This window comes from Schistocerca gregaria, chromosome X (assembly GCF_023897955.1).
Source record: "Schistocerca gregaria isolate iqSchGreg1 chromosome X, iqSchGreg1.2, whole genome shotgun sequence".
Lineage (NCBI taxonomy): Eukaryota > Metazoa > Arthropoda > Insecta > Orthoptera > Acrididae > Schistocerca > Schistocerca gregaria.
Genome location: NC_064931.1, coordinates 249,555,322 through 249,579,610, shown reverse-complemented (window position 1 = coordinate 249,579,610; position 24,289 = coordinate 249,555,322). Strand labels below are relative to the sequence as shown.

The 24,289-nt window shown below is 39.5% G+C and overlaps 1 protein-coding gene across 3 annotated transcripts in view; it reads right to left on the bottom strand.

Annotated features, from left to right (window-relative positions):
* The window catches only part of LOC126299027 (uncharacterized), an 84,833-nt gene that overhangs the window by 46,230 nt on the left and 14,314 nt on the right, over positions 1-24,289 (bottom strand). The gene's annotated exons all lie outside the window — the stretch shown is intronic.

The following is a 24,289-nucleotide window of genomic DNA, read 5'->3' as shown; positions in this document are numbered from 1 at the left end:
AACACTAAGAGAGACAATGTTTGTGCAATACACAGTACTGCACAATAACTTCCACTTCCAGAGCCATACTGACAGTGTTCATTATACATTGCAGAGCTTTGAAAATACTGACATTCACTCAGTATACCGAGCAATATACTGATTGAGCATCATGTTAATATGATGTGCCACAATACATGATCTCATACAGTAGTTCAATCAACTTTTATGTTAACAATCCCATTTATACATGTCACAGATACATTTTGCATACAACTTTTTTGCAATATACTTAAAGTCAGAAGTTGTGCAGGCATGGTACCAGTCTGTCTTCACACTGTGCCACCAAGTTCACTCACAAATGTCTCTTTGATCTTTAGTTTTCTGTGGAGTCCATTGTTATGTGTGTGTGTGTGTGTGTGTGTGTGTGTGTGTGTGTGTGTGTGTGTGTGTGTGTGTGTGTGTTTATAGTTATTTTTGATCAATTTTTTATCAGTAATTACTTGAATGAGGTGGAATACTCTTTGCTTTATTGAAATGGTGCATTTAAATACATACATTAGGGCTGTATTCAATGACTATGAAGATTCCCAAAGGAGATACAACAAATGTGATGACTTAGGAGAGCAATTTAATTGCTCTATAAAAGAATGCAAGTGCAAGTGTTACAATGTGAAGAGTGAATTCAGAAGGGAACTAAGATTAAAAGCAGCAGAAGAACTGGCAGCATTACTAGTAATGTGTACCACCCCACTTGGTATGCTTCTGGTAGTCTTAAGTTCCTTGCAGGCAACTATAGAGAACTCCCTAGCAGCACTCAGGAAGCAGTACCAGCAAATAAGCTTTTTATATTTTATGAATGTTTTACATATTTACAATATGTACATTAAAATGTTTTCTGTACTGCCATGGTATGAAGCCCTGAATACTGCAGATAAATTTTATATATTCTTTTTGTTATAATTTAACAATGATATTCAACCAATTCTCGGCAGTGGCTCCATTACAGGAGGACTGTCCCTCCAAGATCCAGGTATTTATTTCCTGTCAACCCATTTGTCATTTTTTTTTTTTGGGGGGGGGGGGGGGTGTGGTATATTAATGCTGTTGCTTCAAAAAAAGAATCTCCAGCTTGTTTTCCTCAAAACTCTAAGAACAGAGCTTATACTGACTATCATTTTCAATAAACAGTCCTGCTCTACACAATCTATAATTATGAATATGTTGCCAACTATTATCATGAAGCAAACCTGCAAATAGCTTAAAATCTTTGGCACAGAAGAAAATATTGCCTGCTAAGAAAATATGACGGGCCTAGTCCAACATAGTATAAAGTGTGGTGTCTAAGTACAACACAATCTGAAATGTGTGTGTGCCAACATCAGCATAGATTATTTTATAATTAGCATCCACAGTTGCCAGTTAAACAATGCTGAAGTGCTGTTCATAAGCTGTTCTACTACTGGGTAGTGCCACACTTTATGTGCCTCTCATCTATAGCTTCCAAGCAAGTTTCAGACGAAGTGAGCTGGGATTTTTTACCTCCCTCTTGTTTTTCTATCTGCCTCATCAAATTTCATTTTTCCATTTTTGATTAATATCATTAACATACTTGAGTATAATCTGCATTTTTATGAAAGCAAAAGGTTGGTCCTCAGTTAATAAAACACCAAATTTAATTTTTTGCTTAGGTTTATTTATGTAATTTAATTTCTAAAAATATTTCAACTATTCCTAGTTAGTATCTTTTGTTATATGGTAAAATCATTAATTTGTTTTCTAACAAACTATTGTTGCATTATAAACAAATATAAATTCTGTACTAATTATAAACATTTGAAGGAACAATTAATACTATTCCTAAAGTATCTATTTGGTTCTATTCAAAAAGATGTTAGCAAAGTCAGCCCTTAATTCCAAAGTAATTAACAGTTATGTCAACAGTATCTGTTAATTTCATCATTTAAACAAATTATTCAGCCTAAATCTTGTAGTAGAAGAAACTTAAGAAGACAGAATTTTTCCAATGGATTCAGTTAATTTAATGACTTTAGTTTGAATTGTAATTTCTGTAAATTATACATCAAACAATGAAAAGTTTCAGTGCCTATTATTGTGAGGATATATAATGGCACAATTTTTGCTCCTGAGACTGTCAGTCCACAGCTGAGTTTCAGATAAGAAACCCGTGTAGCTTAGATAAACAATGCATCAAATTAACTGAAGTAAGTTTAACACAATTAGGCTGTGCATTAAAACAATGCCAGCATCTGTTCCATATGTACGTTTTTATTCTTCAGGAACTGAAATGTGTGGTTAGGCTTTTACTGCTCATAGATGTTCAACAGTATACTATGTGGATGTTTGCCTGCAAACTATTAATGAAGCTTATCAAAAGTTGGAGAGTGCACTGGCCAGGCAACTATTATTAGTGGGGTTGTGAACAGTGAAAGTAAAGACCTGAGACACACATCTGTGCACCTGCTGACTGAACACTGGTGGAGCTATCAGCTATGCCAAGTACACACACCTGGGCTTATGAGAACTTTACAACAAATCATCACAAAGTCATTACATGCAACTTAACATTTTTACACAGTACCTGGATTACTGCATTTCTTACAAGATGAGCCAATTAGCATCCAGCTCTATTAAGAGCTATTTCCACTATAATACAATACAGGCAATTTCAGTTCCTGAGCACAAACCTAAATGTGTGTAAGTCACTCTAGCTAGCTCAAGTTTTAACAAATACTATTTCAAGAGTGAGAATGATTTTAGCTTTGTCTATCCCAATTGGTTTTGAACAAAGTCTGTGGCCCAAACAGTTGCTCTGAAGTGTGTGGAAGCACAAGTTATCCAGATCATTTGGAAACAGACAGTATTCGTAGATGCTCTAATTGTACATCTTAGCAACTGAAGGCTCTATAAGAATAGAGAAACTACGAATGTAATGAACAGAGTATCAGCTCATCCTAATATCCAAACTAGTGGGCCAAAAATTGTAAAAACAGAAAGTGACAATACTGAGTGCTCCAATGGATGCGATAAATTACACCCAGGAAATGTAGTATAAACAAATTGAATTATCAAGTAATGCCACTAGGAATCAATGCACTGCAACTGTGCAAGAAACTCATGTTAATTGATGAAAATAGCAGAAATTATTTATCTTAAGAAACACTAAATAGTGCACCTGGTTTAACAAACAACATTACAATGAATTTGCTGAAAACATTCATAACAAAATCGAACACCTGAGAAAAGAAGATGCACTAATAGTGTTTGCTTGAGCCACTGATAGTATAATTTTGAAGAAAATCTACCTGTTATGTCTATAAAAGAATAATCAGAAACGACACACCCAAGGATGATCCTTTTTACAGTTTAATACCAGAAGGACAGGGTATAGGCAAATGGTATCTTAAATACACTGCAAAATCAGGTGAACAATTGAACCTCATTAGTCACAGTTTTTATGTACATAAATTACTGAGAGGACAAGATTTAACACTGGAAGGATTAGACTAACGAAAGGAAGGAAAATTATCCAGGAAATTACAGTGTGCAAGAACAACCAAAACACAGACCACAGTATTGCAAAATAAATGTAAAATCAAAACCAGAAAGATTTAACTACTACTGCACTCTAGAAATTAGAAAGATCATACCAATCTAGTAACAGGGAAACGAGATACAGCATTAGTTGCATACTGGGACCACCACATTGTGATCTTCCTGTTTTCTTTCTTTTTTTTTTTAATTTGTCAACAGAAGAACTAGCTGGTGCGTATCACACAACAAAGACAATGTGAAATACATTGAAGTATGAAAAAACAACATTCAGAAGCTTCAAATACAGCACAAATAGAAAGAAAACCAATGTGTACTTTGGAAAGTGCAAGCAGTTCCTAACTATTTAGGAAGATTTTTTAATTACAGTGTCAAGGAAAGGCAAGACAGACAACATAACTATTATGATGGTCAGTCTTACTACAGACAACAACTCAGGAGTCTGAGAAAGAAAAATAAGGACCTGCACTGAAACATTCCATATCCTTTATAAAGCCAGGGGCAGAATGGAAGAAGTTATGAAGTCTCTTGCAAAATCATGTGAAAACCTTGACTTTAATGACTGCGCCTGCACAAATTAAGACACAAACAACGTTGGCAGAGATGAAGGTAAAATACAGTTCTCGGCAGTGTGCTGCCCAAATTAAACAAAATAAACGTAACTCTGGTAAATCAACCCCATAGGTATGAGTTACCGCCCTGGTCATGTGTAAACAAATTGAGAGTGAACATTGAGATAAATGAACTGTGCAAAAAACATCCTTATGTGAATCTAATAAATGTCAGTACATTAGACAGAAACATGCATACCAGTGACTGCCTGCATTCGAATTACTATGGTGAACAGTTCTTGGCTGAAGAAATACGCCGTCTTGTAAACAAGAGTGACAAGAAGCACAAAAAGATTGCAGGTCAGAGTACCTTGGAGAAATGGATCACTAGGGAAGCCTCATCTTGCCCAACTAAAAGAAACATCAGGCAGCCTCCTCATCTGAATGATTTTTTACTGCCAAAAGCAGTAGCTACAAATTGCACAACCAAGAAACATTTAAACTGAAGGTTGGTGGTACAGTAGATTTCCCCACAAATTCTGTAATAAAGATCTTTCACCAAAATGTTCAGTCCCTAAGCAATAAAGTGGAAAAACTAAGTATTTTATTAATGCATGAACTACAGAATATTTCCATAATGTGTCTTTCAGAACACTGGCTTGACAAGAACTTAATTAAATCTGTCTGCCTACACAATTTCACTCTGGCTGGGTACTATTGTAGACCTAGTGGTCACTATGGAGGTGTAGCCATATATGTAAAAGATAATATAGAGGTTACTAAAATAGATAATGTCAGCTCCCTAAGTTGTGAAAGAGACAGATGATAGTGATAAAAATTCCAAAATTAGGTTTGATAATAGCTACAGTGTACCGCCCTCCAACAGGAATGTTTGAGATATTTTTAGAAAAAATGGAAATTCTTAAATAAGCTGCATAAAAGAAGGTGTGATATATGTGGTGACTTTAACGTAGATTTTCTTAGTAAATGTAAATAGAAAACCGCCATTCGCAATCTCATTAAAACATACAACCTTACAGCCACAGTTAAAGTTGCAATGAGAATAACACCAACCAGTCAGACAGGTTTAGATCAAATCCTGATTGATAAAGAGATATTGGAGTGGTCAGTAAAATTGTAACACAGGATTCAGTGACCACAAAGCTCAAATACTTAGCACCACAAAGGAAGGAAGACTGGTAAAGAATAACTTACCAAAGGTCAAGAGAATTATCTACAGGCAGAAAAGCATTGACCCCTTTAACTCACTATTGCATACTGAAGACTGGTCTGATGTCTATGAAAAGAAAAATCTGAATTCAAAATTCAATATCTTTCTAGAAAAAATGGTAAAGCATTTTGATACAGCCTTCCCTCAAAAAGTGGTAAATATAAGAGAAGACAAGAGGAAAGGGTTGGATTACTAAGTAAATCAGAACTTCTTGCCAGAAAAAAAGGGAGTTCCACAGAATCTGCAAAAAAAAATAATGCCACTGACAAAATGCATACTCACTACAAAACACTAAAATCTTACAAAAGGTCATTAAACAGGCAAAAAGATTGTACAATGATTACTACATAAATAATTCTACAAATGAAGTGACAGCTATGTGGGACATCATTAAAAAAGAAACTGGCAAAAATAAGAGAACTGAGGAGAACATTGTCTTGATACACAACAATGAAAAGATTTTACAGCCTACAGAAACAGCAAACACATTCAACAAATACTTCACTGGGATTGCTGAAAATTTAATAAAAACTAATTTTAGTTCAACTCAGCATCAAGTGGTAAACAAGTGCAACAGTAATAAATTTTCAATATGTGTGGACGAAATAAGCAGGGAGGAGACATTGAAGGCTGTGAAAGAACTAAAGACAACATAATCAGCAGGAATTGGTGGTATACCGAACAGAAGCCTAAAACTCTGTATCCAAAATATAATTGACCCTCTTACTCACTTATGCAACTGTTCCCTAGAGTCAGGCATCTTTCCAGATAAACTAAAAACATCAAAAGTCATCCCTATTTTCAAAGCTGATGACAAATATGAAGTAATAAACTATCGTCCCATTACATTAACATCCTGTTTCTCAAAAGTAAAAGAAAAAATTATGTGCAGTAAGTTGTTGAAGTCTATAAACAAAAATAGTGTGCTATCTAATACTCAACATGGCTTTAGAAGCAAGAAATCAATGGAGACAGCAATCTATGAATGCACATCTACTGTATTAAAAAACAATAGATGAAAAACAACGCAGCACAAAACTTAGTAAACTATGCTTCATGATTAGATCAATAAGGAATGTCACTAACACAAGTACCCTTACCACAATGTACCATGCACTCTTGCACTCTGTACTTAGCTACGGAATCATCTTCTGGGGCCAACATTCTGAATCAATTAAGATATTCAAACTGCAGAAGAAGATAGAACAATTATGTTCAAAAAACAAAGACACTTGTAAACCATTATTTAAGAAACTAAATATTTTTGCCCCTCCCATGCCAATACATAGAATTATTATGCTTTACCAAAAGAAGTATCAACAAAATTAGCAAAAATATGGATTACCACTATTGTGACAAGATCAAAAACCTCTCTAAGAATACTTACCCATTCAACAAAACTGTACAGTGATGGTGTCAAGTGTATGGGAATAAAATTATATAATCATCTTCCAACTTTTATACAAGAAATCCAAGAAATAAATAAATTCAAACAGACAGTGAAGTCTCTTAGTAAAAGACTGCTTTTATACCACCCAGGAATATTTGGAATCAAAATTGTCTTAGTGCATGATAATATATCAAAGCTGAATGTTGTTAAGTCAATTTTGTCACATCACGTAACAATTCTCTGCAGAGCTGTAACTTTAAGTAACATAATTTTGTAGGTAATGTAAAATAATAATTCTTCTGTGTTCTTGTTTACTGTTTTAGACTCCTGTAAACTGTATATTTTTCTTGACTTATCCCGTATCAGTTGTACAAGCCATTTTACTGATTTGATCTACAGGACAAATAATAAATAAAACAGGTGTATTTTTGGACCTAACCAAAGCCTTTGATATGGTAAATTACAAAACCCCATTGAAGAAGCTAGAGCAGTATGGAATTAGGGGATTGGCAAATGATTGGATTTGTTCATTACTCAGCGACCGTAAACAAAATGTATCCATCAGACATATAGATGATAAAGCACGAATAATCACAGAATATGTATAATCAGAAAGCCCAATCACTTATGGGGCACCGCAAGGGTCAGTAATGGGACCCCCACTTTTCTTTTTATATATCAATGATTTGGATATACATATTGATTCCATCAAAGTAATACTGTTTGCTGATGACAACAATACTGTTAGAAGCAGCAAAAAATGGAGATGTACAACAAGAAGTAAACACAGTTACAAAACATCTAAGTAATTGGACAGCAAAAAATCAGTTGATAATCAACTACAATAAAACAGTAGCCTTAAATTTCCATAACCACCAGAACACCACATTGATATATCCAGAAATAAAAATCAGTCAATACCCTATTGCAAATGATGAGGCTACAAAATTTCTCGGTATCTGGATACAAAGAGACTTAAAATGGGACAAACACATAGAACAAATTAATACCAAGCTGAGCTCAAGCTGTTATGTTCTTAGGGTTCTCAAACAATGCATAAATGAACAGGCACTATTGTGTGCCTATTATGCGTACTTCAATGCCCATCTCAAGTAGGGACTCATTCTGGGGACATTTCCGAGCAGCTGAAGGGACTTTCAGAATACAAAAAGGAGCCATTAGGATTATGACGGAGTGGTGCTCAACAGTCCTGCAAACCAATATTTAAAGCACTGAATATACTGCCTCTTCCATGTATGCTTATTGTTGACACACTAATGTACATAAAAAGTATATGGTTGGAAATGATGATAATACTTTAAAAAACAAAGATATACATGATTATAATACTCTAATAAAATATAACTTGCATGTACCCCCAGCCAGTACCAGTTTGTATCGGAAAGGTACATGCTATCCGTGTATTAAACTCTATAATAGACTCAAATAGAATAAAATGCTTACAAAATATTAGTGCTTTTGAACGATCTGTCAGAATATCTACAGTGCCACTGTTTCTACTCAGTAAAGGAATACTTGGACCAGAATAACTTGAGAACTAAAGCTAATGTAATTTGTAACATTGTATCATTGTAAGAATTGCAAGTATTGAAATTGGTAGCATGTTAAAAATGATTATTTAAATATATATCATTTTGAATGTAGTAGTAAGTTGAATATCATCCTGTACACTGTAATACATATGATCAAAGGACTTAATAAATAAATAAATACATAAATAAATAAAATCAACAAAGATGTCTAAGTGCTGGGTGGAACAACCAGATGGATTAGGCTTTAATGAACATTGGTTAATGAAGCAGAACTTGGCACTCCAACAAACTATTTTTGTAGCTGAAAATGAATATGGAGGAGTTGCTCTATTAGAGTCATACTTGGATCCATTTTTTAGAAACTGGAGAGTCAAAGTTTTTTTGTTTAGCATTTCCCAATTATATTTACAAGAAATGGCAATTACATTATTTTGGTGGGTAAATAGCTACTTACTTTTTGTTATATTTTGGTGTTTCACATAAAATATGCAGCTAAGTCTTTTTTCAGGAAGTTGCTCCTTATTTCTGTCTGCAATTCTGCTCTAAGGACACGAGTAATTTGTAAACTTTTTGTATCACTTTTAAAAAGTTTTTAAACTAAAATGCTTACATGCAGCAGAGTGTTTATATCAGAGATTGTGACTCTTCTTGTCTCTTTTCCAGGCACAAATAGTTCCATTTTCAAAATCTGAAAAATTTGGTACCACAGCTAGTACAATGAAGACCAGACTGGCATCTACCACTTACGTGTAACTTCATTTTAACTGAATGAGAAATGCTGCCCTCTGTACCCCAAACTCAGTGTCATGCCTCTGCTAAGAGAGAACAGTGGAGAGGATGTCAAATTACGCAGCAGCCACTCTTGTGAAGGATATTTTATATATAATTGCTTGGAAAGAGACCTAGCAAACAGTTGTTTTGTCATGCTAATATTAAATTCCAAAGTCCTGGAGATGATAGAAGAAAACTGGGAGCAGGCCAAAAATTTATCACTTGGAAGAGAAAAGTTGGAAGTCAAAGAATTTCATAGCAATGTTAGCCAGGCTCCGACTTTCTCAATTGCAAGTACAAGTACATCATATTAAGAATTTGAGGGGTCCATATGCAGGTGGTACTGGCCATACATGAAGTGCACATCTCCTGCTCTTGCTCCAAGCATGTTTTAGTCTATCACATTTAGCCAAAAAGTATGCCAGAGCAAAAGTCAGCTGCAGCAGAGCCAGCTGCTGGCAAGCAAGAGTGTTCCATGTTGTGAAGAAAATCATGGTCAACAGGTGCAGCAAGCAGAGCCAGTGGGAGGGGGGGGGGGGGGGGGGGGGGGAAGGCACGATATAGCCACAGGTGACACTGCAATATGCTAACTGAAGGACTGAAGCCTTTCCTCTCGTGCTACCACAGAAGTGTCAGAGTATGTGTTTTAAGCACTAAATTAACAGTCTCAAATGATAAAGTACTCAGTCATTCATGAACTAGAATATTAGCTCAATGTAACAGCCTACACAATTAGCCTGCAACATCTGGAGTGACATCCTTGAATGCAATGCAAGGACAGCTTCTTGACCATGTGATGGGGCAGCCTTCCTTGAGTCACAAGACCAGCCACTGTCAGAGCAGAGGCTTTCCTGATGTACTATGGCCAAGGGCCAGAATAATGAAGTTCATTAAAAAATTTAACACTCTGACATTGTATTTCACTCTCCACAGGTGACAATCCATGGGTCAGCTAATACTGGTGTCATATCATTGACATTGCCTTCTTACAGCAACGTCTGAACCTACAGCCAAAAAATTTTGGTTGTATTTTGCTCATGGATAAAAGGTTTGACAGTCATGCATTTTGTAAATTAGATTTCATTGTGAGTAAATATCCTGTGGATTTGTTTAGCTTTGGAGGTAATGGATGCTGCAATTTTTAGTGCTTGTTAGGTGCACACAGTGTAACCTTTAGAGCCACTCAGTACTGTGTACTGAACCAGTTACAGTAAAATGTTATATCTATAATTGTTGTGGGCACATAGCTAGGCAATGCCAGGGAGTCAAGATCCCCGATGATTAGATGCAACAATTAAGTTAACACATTTTGTTTCCTTGCCTTGCAAATGTTAGTTTTCAAAATGAGTGTTATCAAGAGCAAAGCTTCAACAGGAGACCAGCCACTGTCAGAGCACAGAGCTGCCCACTCGCTGAAGAGATGTCATAGCCACCTCCATGGTACTCCAGGTCCGAACGCTGTTGCAGAGGCATCGGAAAAAGCATGCGAAGTTCAGAAGAATGCGAAATCCTGAAGATCGGGTAAAATTTACCGACACGCTAAATTTGGCACAGACTTCAATGCGAGATGCCTTTAATAGGTTCCATAACGAAACATTGTCGCAAAATTTGGTAGAAAATACGAAGAAATTCTGGTCGTATGTAAAGTACACAAGCGGCAAGACGCAGTCAATACCTTCGCTGCACAGTGCCAATGGTACTGTTATCGACAACTGTGTCGCTGAATCAGAATTATTGAACACAGTTTTCCGAAATTCCTTCACCAGGGAAGACAAATGGAATATTCCAAAATTTGAAACATGAACAGCTGCTAGCATGAGTTTCTTAGAAATAGATACCTTAGGGGTTGCGAAGCAACTCAAATCGCTTGATACGGGCAAGTCTTCAGGTCCAGATTGTATACCGATTAAGTTCCTTTCAGATTACGCTGATACAATAGCTCCCTACTTAGCACTCATATACAACCACTCCCTCACCAATAGATCTGTACCTACAGATTGGAAAATTGCACAGGTCACACCAGTGTTAATGAAGGGTAGTAGGAGTAATCCATTTAACTACAGACCTGTATCATTGACATCTGTTTGCAGTAGGGTTTTGGAGCATATACTGTATTCAAGCATTATGAATCACCTTTAAGGGAACGATCTATTAATATTTAATCAGCATGGTTTCAGAAAACATCGTTCAGCTCTTTATTCACATGAAGTAATGGCCACTATCGACTGGGCATCTCAAGTTGATTCCGTATGTCTAGAAGGCGCTGGTGAGGAATGGTGTCAAAAGCTTTCCAGAAATCTAATCAAGCTGCGGACCTATGGGATATTGTCTGTTGTGCGACTGGATTTGTGATTTCCTGTCAGGGAGGTCGTAGTTCGTAGTAATAGACAGCAAATCAGAGTGAAACAGAAGTGATATCAGGTGTTCCCAGGGAAGCGTCCTGGGATCTTTGCTGTTCCTGATCTATATAAATGACCTGGGTGACAATCTGAGCAGTTCTCTTAGGTTGTTCACAAATGATGCTGTAATTTACCGTCAAGTAAGGTCCTCCAAAGACAAGTATCAGTTGCAAAGCGATTTAGGAAAGATTGCTGTATGGTGTGGCAGGTGGCAGTTGACACTAAATAACGAGAAGTGTGAGGTGATCCACATGAGTTCCAAAAGAAATCAGTTGGAATTCGATTACTCGATAAATAGTACAATTCTCAAGGCTGTCGATTCAACTAAGTACCTGGGTGTTAAAATTATGAACAAGTTCAGTTGGAAAGACCACATAGATAATATTGTGGGGAAGGCGAGCCAAAGGTTGCGTTTCATTGGCAGGACACTTAGAAGATGCAACAAGTCCACTAAAGAGACAGCATACACTACACTCATTCGTCCTCTGTTAGAATATTGCTGCTTGGTGTGGGATCCTTACCAGGTAGGATTGACGGAGGACATCGAAAGGGTGCAAGAAAGGACAGCTCGTTTTGTATTATGTAATAGGGGAGAAAGTGTGGAAGACATGATATGCGAGTTGGGATGGAAGTCTCTAAAGCAAAGACGTTTTGCGTCACAGCGAGATCTATTTACAAAATTTCAGTCAACTTTCTGTTCCAAATGCGAAAATATTTTGTTGAGCCCAACCTACAAAAGTAGGAATGATCATGAAAATAAAATATGAGAAATCAGAGCTCTAACAGAAAGGGTTTAGGTGTTCATTTTCCCGCGTGCTGTTCGGGAGTGGAATGGTAGAGAGATAGTATGATTGTGGTTCAATGAAACATCTACCAAGCACTTTAATGTGAATTGCAGAGTAATCATGTTGATGTAGAGGACTAGATACGCAAGGTGTGTCAAAGATGGAAGCAGTACACATATTGTTAGAAAAGTTAGCACAGTTAACAGAACTGCGCAGGTTCACAGAATTACCAACACCACAATGGGGTGTAGATTTGTCAGTTGCAAGTTTAATTGTTCCTATTTCTGGTACATCAAATGAGGATGTTTAGGCTTTGTGGGAGACCTCGGGAAACTAGCCGAGATGGAAGGTTGGTCTCTTAAGAATAATTAAGTGTCGCAAAAATTGAGTAACAGGAGCAGCTGAAACCTGTGTGAGGTATCCAGAATTGCTTAAAAGCACCACAATGTTTGAAGGATTTAATGAAGGGTTGATTCAGAGATATACATACCAAGGGAAATAGGCTAGACACTAGGGAAAGTTAGGGTTAATAACAGAAAAATACGGAAACTGTTTAGCAAATTGCAGATAGAATAAGGGAGATAAATGAATGTACCAGTGAATTAGGATAGGATGCTGCAGTCAATGGCAGTACTTCGCAAGAAGTTGATCAGAGGATACTATGCTTTTTTTTAAGAGGGTTGCATGCAGAAATGTCAGGATGTTTACAGCCAGGGAGTCTGATGGCTTTGTGAACAACAACGTTTTGTTTGTTTGGGTTTGATGGTCATTAGCGCCCATCCTGTGACTTAGGAAAAGGTAGAGACACACACACACACACACACACACACACACACACACACACACACACACACACACACACACACACACACAGAGAGAGAGAGAGAGAGAGAGAGAGAGAGAGAGAGAGAGAGAGAGAGAGAGAGAGAGACACACACACACACAGACAGACAGAGAGACAAAGAGAGAGAGAGAGACACACACACACACAGAGACAGACAGAGAGACAAAGAGAGAGAGAGAGACAGACAGAGAGACAGACAGACAGAGAGACAGACAGACAGACAGACAGAGAGAGAGAGACAGAGAGAGAGAGACAGAGAGAGAGAGACAGAGAGAGATACTGTTGCTGGCTATGGCAAAGAGGCTAACACTTAGAACACTGCCCTGAGGAACACCATTCTCCTGCTCAAATCAGACAGCATGCTACCAACTGTAGTCCTAAATAACTGCCAAGATAGGAAAGACCATAAGAGATGGGGAGGTAGCCACAGAAGTCCCACTGATGCAGTTGTGAGAGAATACAATATCTGTAAGTAGTATCGTATGCCTGCCTTACATCTAAGAATATGCCAATACAGTGATGCTTATGGTGGAAAGCCTGTTGAATAGCCACCTCTAGGCTAGTCAGATTGTTGACAGTAGACTAAAATAATCTGAATGCACACAGTGTGGCTAAGGAGTTGGCTGGCCTCTAACAACCAGACTAGACAATGGTTAACCATTCACTCCAGGGTCTTTCCTACACCACTCATTAAGGTGATATTCCCATAACAAATGGGACATGTGCTGTCCTTTGCTGGTTTGAAACAAGGGATTAGAATTGCCTCCCTCCATGAGTTGGGGAAGCTGCCTTTCTACCATATTAGATTAAAACATTCGAGGAGGATCTCCTTTGATGCCGCTGGCAAATGCCTAAGCATGCAGTACCAGATTTGGTCATGAGCAAGTGCAGTGTCACAAATCTCAGTCAGTGCCAATTTGAGCTCTCATGTGGAGAGAGGGGAGTTTTAGGCCTCAGAGCTGTTGGACATTAAGTCCAACTTTTCCCTCTCTACAGTTGCACGATAGTAATTAAATGCAGAATTCTGGCTTGCATTGCCAGTGTTTTGTGCAAAATGTTTAGCCAGCATCTCTGGGTGTTGTTGGGAGGCACCTGTTTCAGCACTGCTGCTATTGGTATACAGCTGTGTTTACTGGAAATCCTTTTGATGGCTTCCCCATACTTTTAGAGAAGTGGAATGATTGATAGAGTCCAGGAATGCTGGGCATATTCTTTTCTTACTCTCCCTCATGACACATCGAGCCACGGCCTTATCCACTCTACAGACCCTAAGGCAGTCTGCTGTCGGTCAGCATTTAAAAAGTCTAAGAGTTGCATGCCTTTCCCGTATTTTGGAATGGCACTCATCTGTCCACCAAAGCACTCATCACCTATTAAGATGACGCAAGGACTGTGGGATGGAGAAGTCAGCAACACAATTGATCACTCTTGTGATGTGGTCCACCCATCCATTGATGCTGTGGCAGTGTTTGAACACAGCCAGCTGGCTGAAACACATCCAGTTAGCTCGGCTGACCATCTATTTTGGGGGCTTAACTTCAGGTGGTGAGCAATTTAGTACATGAAGGTAGATTGGGAAGTGGTCATGAATGAAGGCCGTCTATGATGTCCCACTGAACAACTGGCTACCACAAGTTATGCAGTTGGCTGAAAGTTGATAGGACATTCAAATGTGGTTATAACAATGACACCAGCAGAAGCACATCTGGTTTGGAATGTACAGTCTGACTGATAATTTCATAGCTTGTTTTGATCTTTGATATAAGCACCACTATCGAAAGTGAGAAAAAGACTGCATGTGGACACTCAAGATCCATCTATCTTTTTCATCACCCAATGAACTACAATGACAATCTGATTCAAGAGGTATATCTGGATTCCCACCTTATCACACCATCGAGCAGCCTAGTGGAAGTAACACCAAGGGAGGAATTCAGCATTCTAAGGGCCTTTACACTAACAGGGTAGCTATGGGGGAGTGAAGCTGGAAGCAGTAGTTGTACTTGACAATCTGAAGTCCCCAAAAGGAAAATCCATTGCATGATCAAGAGCAGGATTTCACAGGGCCAGCAACTGCAGCAACACCTTTCTGAATAATAAACAGATTTACTGTAGCAAAGGACTGAGTCTTCAGTACATGAAACCACGAGCAACTGTGGTGCAACTGGGAGGGTCTGAATAGTTTGCCCGATTCTGTTTATGTTTAGTTGACACTGACTGGATACAATTGGCTTATTGCAAGAAAATCCCTCTTGATTGCCAGCATCTCCAATGGCACCCTCCTTCCAACTGCCCGTTGACAACCACCCCTCCCCCCAGAAGGGGGTGCAAAGCATTAGGTGATTATTCACAGCTCAGGTCACACCACCTGACAGCTGGACAGAGGGACCAATCAGCAATTTACAAATTGTAGCAGCTTACGCAATCACCCGTGCCTGTGCCTTGCCTGCACCAGGGTGTACGCGACAACCTTACCTGTCAACCTGGAGCTGGGAATTACATGTTACCCAGTAACTTGTTATGCATCATACACATGGGCTGGCCTTGAGTGCACAGGGAGGAAGAAGAGAGGTGTCTCATACCGAAGAGGAGGAAGCATAGGAGAAGGCGAACTGAGAAAGAATAAGGGGATGAAAGCAATGGAGAGAGTTCCGATGTTGGCTACTGCCAATCGGGAACACCTTTCCAAAAAGGCCAGACATGTTCCCCACAAGGGAGGAGGAGGGGGGGGGGATAATAGCAAGAGGACAGACATGCGGCATGAAGAGGACAGATGCTGCCAAGTCTGGGACCCCATGGTATCGGATCTGGTCCAGTATGCTGATCACTGCACCACCTCACTCAGTGGATCATCAAGCTGCACTGCCACAGTATCATTATGGTTGCAGCTGGAGGCTTAACTGACAGCAGCATTCAAGTGATACCAAGCTCTTGTCTTGCTCTTTGTGCAGTCAGCAACGCTGGGTGTCTAATGTTTCACATGAGAGGTGACTACACCACCACCAAGCTGTTCCTGATGTACAACAACTGAGAACCAGAATAAAGAAGTTCATTAAACAAATATATTGCCTTCTTGGCATCTTACTTCACTCTTCATGGGTGACAAGCGTTGTGTGGTGTCTAACGATGTTAAGATTCCTGTAAAAGATCTAGTGTTTACTAAAGGCCAAAGAGAGAAGATTGGATCTGTCTGACAGCATCAAATTGGGTTACCAGGTCTACCTGAGCATGTGCAATGAATTAAGAAGTAGAAGAGGCCAGAAGACAATTTCTGAGTAAGTGGGAAAGGAAGGAAGATACAACCAAACGAAATTCTTTTAGAAGAATATGGAGAGAGAACTGATTCTGAAAATTCTGAAGATCCTTTGCAGATATGTGTTGATTCTGATGTACCATTTAAGTAAGTATAATGCATTACAACTGCACAGTGTTTTGATTGCATAATATTGGGCGTGTGTGCACACGCTACAGTGGCCGTTACCACAGCTGCATATTTTGATTTTGGATTAATTACTGAAAGTGACAAGATACTTGTGGTCTATCACAAAGTAAATAGCACCCAAGAAAAAGTGTTGGAATAACTTCATGCTCAATGCGGGACAAGATTCCACAAAAGTTCCTTTGTAAGCAGATAATTCATCAGTTTCTAAATATTGCAATAGAAGAGCATTACACTGTTTGCAATGACTGATGTGGAGGATACCCTTACCACTTTACTCCAGACGAAGACAATGAAGAGGTAATTTTCAGAAGTTATTGCTAACTGTATTGTTGATTTTTAAGGAAAACCAGTACTGATGAAAGTTTGCATGCTATTGGTGGTGACTATTTTAATATTGGTTGGAAAGGACTCATGCATTGGAGAGACAAATCCGAATTGCGAACTCATCTGGTTAGTTTGTGTTCTTCATGCTAATGAGATAGCTTTGTGCCACCTGATCAAACATTTGGATGGGAAAACTTTTTTTAACAAGCTGAGCAGTAAGATTAGCAACATGCTTGATGGAGCAACAGATGTAATTTCTCTATTGTCAGAATTAATTTCCAGAGTCTTTGGAACCACTGAGTACACTGTTGTCAAAGATATGTAGAGAGATCAGGTTACAGGGTGACCTTTAAGGGCAGGTGCTTTTAACTCCTGCCATTATTAGGATTCAGTCCTATAAGCCACTATCAATAGTTAACACCTGCAAATAGGATTTGTTGCCTCTGGGTTTCTAAACAAGGACAAAGGCAACAATACATTGTTGGCATTTATCATCGGAGCATGTTTACAGTCAAATTTAAGTTTTGTTGTGTGGAAGAAACCCACCAAATTCTATATCTTTCAGAACTCCTGAAATGCTGGAAGGAGGCAGTAGCAATGTTTTTGCCAACAATGCAATGTTTTTGCCAACAATGCAATGTTTTTGCCAACAATGCAATGTTCATTGTGGTTCACATTTAGTGAAATAGTGCTTTGGAGACTTTCTACAAGGCCAAGAAAGGCAAGCACAGATACAGGAGATAATTGACAGAGGGGAGCATATAGCACACCATGAGAAGTGTGTTTGGCCTAGGAAAGCACCTGCAGCAAATCCAAATTCAACTTTACTTTTGGCACAGACTTGTCAGAAAAAGTATATGAACCTCCTATTTTAAACTCAAAAAATCAAATGGACCACTGAAAAATCCGTGATGGAATGACAATATTATGGAAAGTAGATACATATCTCTCAGACACGCACAACAAAGAATGCAAAGAACACTTAAGCTTTCAGCCAGAGTTGCACCTGCACATAGCCTTTTGGCCAAAAGCTTAAGAGTTTAGTAGTGTCTTGTTATGCCTGGCTGATGCAACATCTCCACTAAAGGGTGAGTAGCAATCATCCTTTATGTAATATTTTCAGTATCACAAAGGAATTTTATTGAAGAGCCTACGCAAGTTCCAAAGGGGCCACAAACAGTCCCAAGAGGTGTGTGGAGCAAGTAACAGACTTCTGACAAACTTTATGTCATTGGAAGTGAGAAGGATCCATAAGAGTCTTGGAAGCAAACAGAAAAATGTTGTCTAAGAATGACAAATCAAGATTTGATGAGTATCTTGCTTGAAGCTTTTTACATTTTTTACAATGTATTTTAGTGTTTGATAATTGAGATAGAAGATAAAGGAAATTGGGTTCAATGATCACTTTCAATGAATTTTGGTAGAGTTTTTATGCCTTTTGTTGAAAATTTCAATATACATAGTAACAAAGTGCAAAATTATGAAGCTAAACATTAATCTTAATTCATAAGCTGTTTATATTGGCATATTCCCCTCATTCACAGAAATAAAATATTTTTCTGTGTAAAAATTACATGATATTACTATACATAAGGAAATTTGTAGGCTACATACTACTGAATACTGCCAATGTGTAAACCTTCCATAATGGACTGACTTTGAAACTACTATGTTAAGTACTAAAATGGACTACATTTCCACAGGTCTAGTTGATAATTTTACATTTCTAAAGAAACTAGCAAAATAAATTCTTTAATGTAAAATGAAGACTGTTTTGATATGTGGAGATAGAAAAATAGATTTTTTTTACCATCACACCAAAACAAGAATTAAAATTAACATTACAGTCAAATGTGAAAACAACACAGTAACTATGAGAGTTCTTGACCAGAGTGCGTCTACCACAGATAATGTGATAATATTACTTATTTTGAATGTTAGTTAAGTGAAAGTTCTACAAACAGCAATATCTAGTAACGGGCTAAGGTTTTGTATCTAAAAATGTAGAGAAAGGAAGACCAGTCAGGATAATCAATCTACAAAACATGAACATTTTTAAATGTAACACTGAAGAAATTAGATTAGACAAACAATGCAAGCACAAAGCACAAATGAGAGCGTTTCATTTCTGAATGCTCTAATGCATCATTTTTATGCAGTCTTCCTAAAGAAATAATTTTACTCAAGCTTGAGTAAACTCTCTCTAGAGGGAACATTGGAACACAAACAGTATCCAGAAGCAGCACATGTTATCAGGAAAAGATAAGCAGAAGCTAGCTCAAACAAAGCCAGAGCAAATTAAAAACATTAAAGTAAAACAGCATGGGACACTACACTGAAAGATTTATTGAATGAAATAAACACTAAAAATCTTCTGATGGTTACAGATGAAAATTTGCTAATAAGATGTTTTATACACATTGTACAAAATTTAAAATTGAGGTGGAGTAGAGACATAATCAGGAGTCTAAGCATCCAAGAACACTTGGGTAACCATCCCAATCCAAAGCTGAACTAAAAATAATTTATACTTTGGAAGCCAAAAAAATCTAAGGTTTCTGAATTTTAAGCCTTTCACAGAAGGACCCATACAGCACTAACTGAAAAACCTTATAGCTGTGGCATACATAGACATGCAATGCAATAAAAGCAGTGAGTGACAACATAATCTGGATACAGATTTTGAATCAGGGCTATTAAGGACTGTACCTGAATGTCCTGTACTTGGTCCACTTCTGTTCAACCTACATATAAACAATGCCAAGGTCAGTGAGGAGGATCAAAAATGCTTTGTGCTCATGAGTGAAGGCAGAGCAAAATTTGGAAACACTGGAAAAACTGCTGTCACTAACAGTACAATGGCCCATACAGAATGAAAAACTGAAAAAGAATGTTCATGGAATTCACAAACAAAGCAAAGGAAGATCACAGATATATTCATATATGAAGATTGGGGATTACAGTTGATAAGCTCTAACAGAAGCAATCTAAGGACAACCTGTAAATTAAGCACCACAGTGTTTATTATAAACAGTTTGCACATTATATAACCAAAAATATTTTTAGTCTATAATGATATATTTGAACTACACACTATGTAACTACTGTTTGGGGACACTTCCACAGCAGTAATATGAAAAATATGTTGCATATAGTCCTTCAGGACTATTTTTCAATATACCTTTGTAATCTACAAATTTTTACTTTTCCATTCATTTATGTATACATGACAATTATTCCATTAATTGAAGGCAATAAATTACTAAACAATGAAGAAGTCTATTCATATGATATTACACTGAAGCACTGAAGAAACACTTTTAGGCATGCATATTCAAAGATAGAGATATGTAAACAGGCAGAATACGGTACTAAAGTTGGCAACACCTATATAAGCCAAGTGTATGGCACACTGATTACTGCTGCTACAGTTGCAGGTTATCAAGATTCGTGAGTTTGAACATTGTGTTGCAGTTCGCACATGAGCGATGGGACACAGCATCTCCAGGGTAGCGATGAAGAGGGGATTTTTCTGAATGACCATTTCAGAAGTGTACTGCAAATATCAGAAATCTAAAACATGAAATCAACACTGATGTGTTGAGAGAAAGATCCTGCAAGAACAGGGCCAATGACAACTGAATAGAATCATTCCATGTGACAGAAGCGCAACCCTTCCACAAATTGCTGTGGATTTCAATGCTAGGACATCAACAAGTGTCACCATGTAAACCACTGAACAAAACATCACCAATATGGGATTTTGGAGCCAAAGACCCTCATGTACCCCTGATAACTGCACACCACAAAGCTTTACACCTCGCCTGCACCCTTCAACACTGACACTGGACTGTTTATGACTGGAAACATGTTGCATGGTTGTACAAGTCTAATTTCAAGTTGTATCGAGAATAGATTTTTGTTATGGTTTTAGGGTGGAAAACTGCTAAGGTCATTAGCGCCTGGTCTGTGACTTAGGAAACGGTAAAAAACTGGAAACCAGCAGCAATGGGAGCGAAACTAAAAAAGTAGGGAACTAAAAACAGAAGGAAAGCTTAAAAAACTACTATAGAAGGGGGAGGGACGGATTTGTCCCAAATAAGAGCTTCAAATGACTGATGTCATCGCACTGACACTAATAAACTCAAGAATATGATCAGCTGAGTGCGTGTAATCTGCTAAAATGGAAGATATCAGGCGACAGCTGTAGACAGACACGTAATGGAGTAAAATAGGGGCACTCGAGTATAAGGTGTCTCACCATCCACAGTTGAGATCAGTGGGGACAAAGTGGGGAGGACTGCCACTTAAAGTATGTCGATGGCTAAAAAGACAGTGCCCTATCCGAAGTCTAGTTAAAATTACCTCCTCCCGATGACAAGTTCGGGAGGAAGAGGTCCAAGCACAGGGAAGAGCTTTCACGTCCCGCAATTTATTATTGGAAAGTGTCTACCAATATGCATGCCATGAAAGAGCAAGCTGTATATTTGCTGCAGGAGGGGTTACAGAAGACGGAGGGGTAAGTGACTGCTCCCCGAGCCAAACTATCAGCGAGCTCATTACCCGGGATTCTCACATGGCCAGGGACCCAAAGGAAGACAATGGAACAAGCAGCATGGTGAATATCAGCGTGATGGTCGTGGATGACAGACCGAGGGATGGCGCAAAAAAGACCAGTCAATAGCAAGAAGGCCACTCATCAAGTCCACACATAACAAAACACGGTTGTGTTGGGACTACTTAATAAAGGTAAGGGCCTGGGAAATTGCCATCAATTCCGCAGTAAACACCCCACATGTAGGTGGGAGCAGATGATTTTCCATTCCCACAGAGGACATGAAGGCATACCCAACATGATCAGCAGATTTAGAGCCATCAGTGTCAAAACAGCAGCATCCCAAAACTCCCATAAAATTTGGCGGAAAAGGGGACGTAACACCACTGGGAGGATGAAATCTTTCAGACCTCGGTAGAGATCCATCCGAATTCGAGGCAGAGGAATTAAACACGGGGGGGGGGGGGGGGGGGAGGGGGGTGGGGGTGGGGGGGGTGGAGGGGAGGGAGCAAGGAAGACAGGACAAGGAAGGAAGCTGAAAATCACGGCAAAGAGACGCAAGGCAGAGCCAAACAGGTAAACCCGCCTGTGGGCAGGAGTCAGGTGGGCGACGTCCATGGTCTGGGAACAGGATAGAATAGGATGAGTAGGAGAGGAACGGATAGCGAGTGCATAAGACACCAGAAGCTGGGACCACCGAACAGAATGGGGGGATCCCAGCTTCAACCAGGAGACTATGACCAGGGCTAGTAGGGAAGGCACTGGTGGCCAAACGGATACCACGATGGTGGACTGGATCCAGCACATGCAATGTGGAAGGAGCAGCTGAACCATAAGCCTGACAACCTTAGTCCAAGCGAGACAGAACTAGATCACGATAAAGATGGAGGAGGAGGGAACGGTCCGCACCCCAAGAGGAGTGGGCAAGGAAGCGAAGGACATCGAGTTTATGGAAACATCCTACTTTCAGGAGTCGGATATGGGTCAGCCAAGTGAGCTTGTTGTCGAAAAGAAGACCCAGGCAATCGTCGTGCAGCGAGACAGAATTCTGGATCAGGGTGGATTGTAGTATGGCAACAGAAGAGGACCAACCGCGATTTTGAAGGAGAGAATTGAAACCCGTTTGAGAGGGTCCTTGAAGAGGCACGCCATATAGCTCCCTGGAGCTGCCATTCTGCAGGTGCCATCGAGGAGGAACTAACTCAAATGCAGAGATCATCCACATACAGGGCAGGGGCGACCAAGGGACTGACAGAGGCCTTAAGTCCATCGATAGCAATGAGGAAAAGGACACTCAAGACAGAACCCTGTGGGATGCTAGTCTCCTGGGTCTGTGGAGAACTAAAAACAGTACCAACTCGAACTCTGAATGACCGATGGAACAGGAACTGGGGAATAAAACTCGGGAGTGGGCCCTGAAGACCCCACTGATGAAAGGTAAGTAAGATGTGATGGCGCCAGGCTGTGTCATAGGCCTTGCGAAGGTCAAAACACTGCAACCAAATGGCGGCACTGGGAAAAAGCCTGCCGAACTGCGGATTCCAAGCAAAGTAAATGGTCAATTGAAGACCGTCCCTCTCGAAAGCCACACTGGTAAGGGGACAATAGATCCTGAGATTCGAGGACCCAACTGAGCCAACGGGTTACTATCGGTTCAAGTAAATTGGTCAAACTAATTGGCCAATAGCTGTCAACAGATAGGGGGTTCTTACCAGGCTTAAGGACAGGAACCACGATGCTATCCCCCCCCACTGAGAAGGGAAGTCACCCTTGAGCCAGATATGGTTAAATACCCAAAGATGCTGTTGCTGTTGTGGAGCACTGACATGAAGCAGTTGGTTATGAATGGAATCTGGGCCAGGGGCCGTATCATGAGAAGATAGAGCAGAAAGAAATTCCCATTCAGTAAAAGGTTTGTTGTAAGATTCTGACACACTAGGGGTAAAACATAAGGTGGAAGCTTCAGCCTGCTGTTTGTGGTGAAGGAAAGCAGCTGGATAGGAGGCTGATGCTGCTGATGCCACAGCAAAATGGGTCACAAGATGTTCTGCAAGAACTAATGGGTCTGTACAAAGGCCATCTGGGAGGTGAAGGCATGGGAGGGTGAACTGCTGATGGCAACCTTGGAGGGAGTGGAGTGTAGCCCATACCCGTGACAGTAGAACCAAGGGAAGAAATGAATTGTTCCCAACATGTCCACTTGCTCTGTCTGATTAAATAACGGGCTTTAGCGTGGAGGCATTTAAAGGTAGTAAGGCTGGCTACGGATGGGTGCCTCCAAGTGTTGCAAAGCTCAATGGCAATCACGGATGGCAATGACCATACTCCACCATGGGACTTGCCAGGGACGAAATGGTCCAGATGAGCGCAGGACAGCAAGGCTAGCAGCACGAACAATTGCGTCAGACACGTCACGTAGGACGTCATCAATACAACCTGACAGAGGGAGAAAACACGATCTGTGCAGTGTATAGAAGCCAATCGGCACATTGGCATGGCCAACAAGGTAACCTGTCCATCGGGGAGCAGGAAGGGATCTAGATAATCAACAGGAAATGGTCACTATCACAAAGGTCGTCGTGTGGTGACCAGTGTAATGAAGGTAGGAGAGAGGGAGAAGAAAGAAAGATCAATGGCAGAAAAGGTACCATGTCTGGCACAAATGAGTAGGGGAGCCATCATTAAGAAGGGACAGGTCGTGGTCTGCAATAAATTGGTCTATAAGAAGACCTCGTCTAGATGGGAAGGCACTGCCTCACAAGGGATGATGAGCATTAAAATCCCCAAGGAGCAGGTGTAAGAGTCCTGCCAGGAGGGAAATAAAGACTGCAAAGCATGACCTCAGAGTCCAGGTGGACCCTAACAGCAACTGCTTCCAATGTAGTTTGAAGA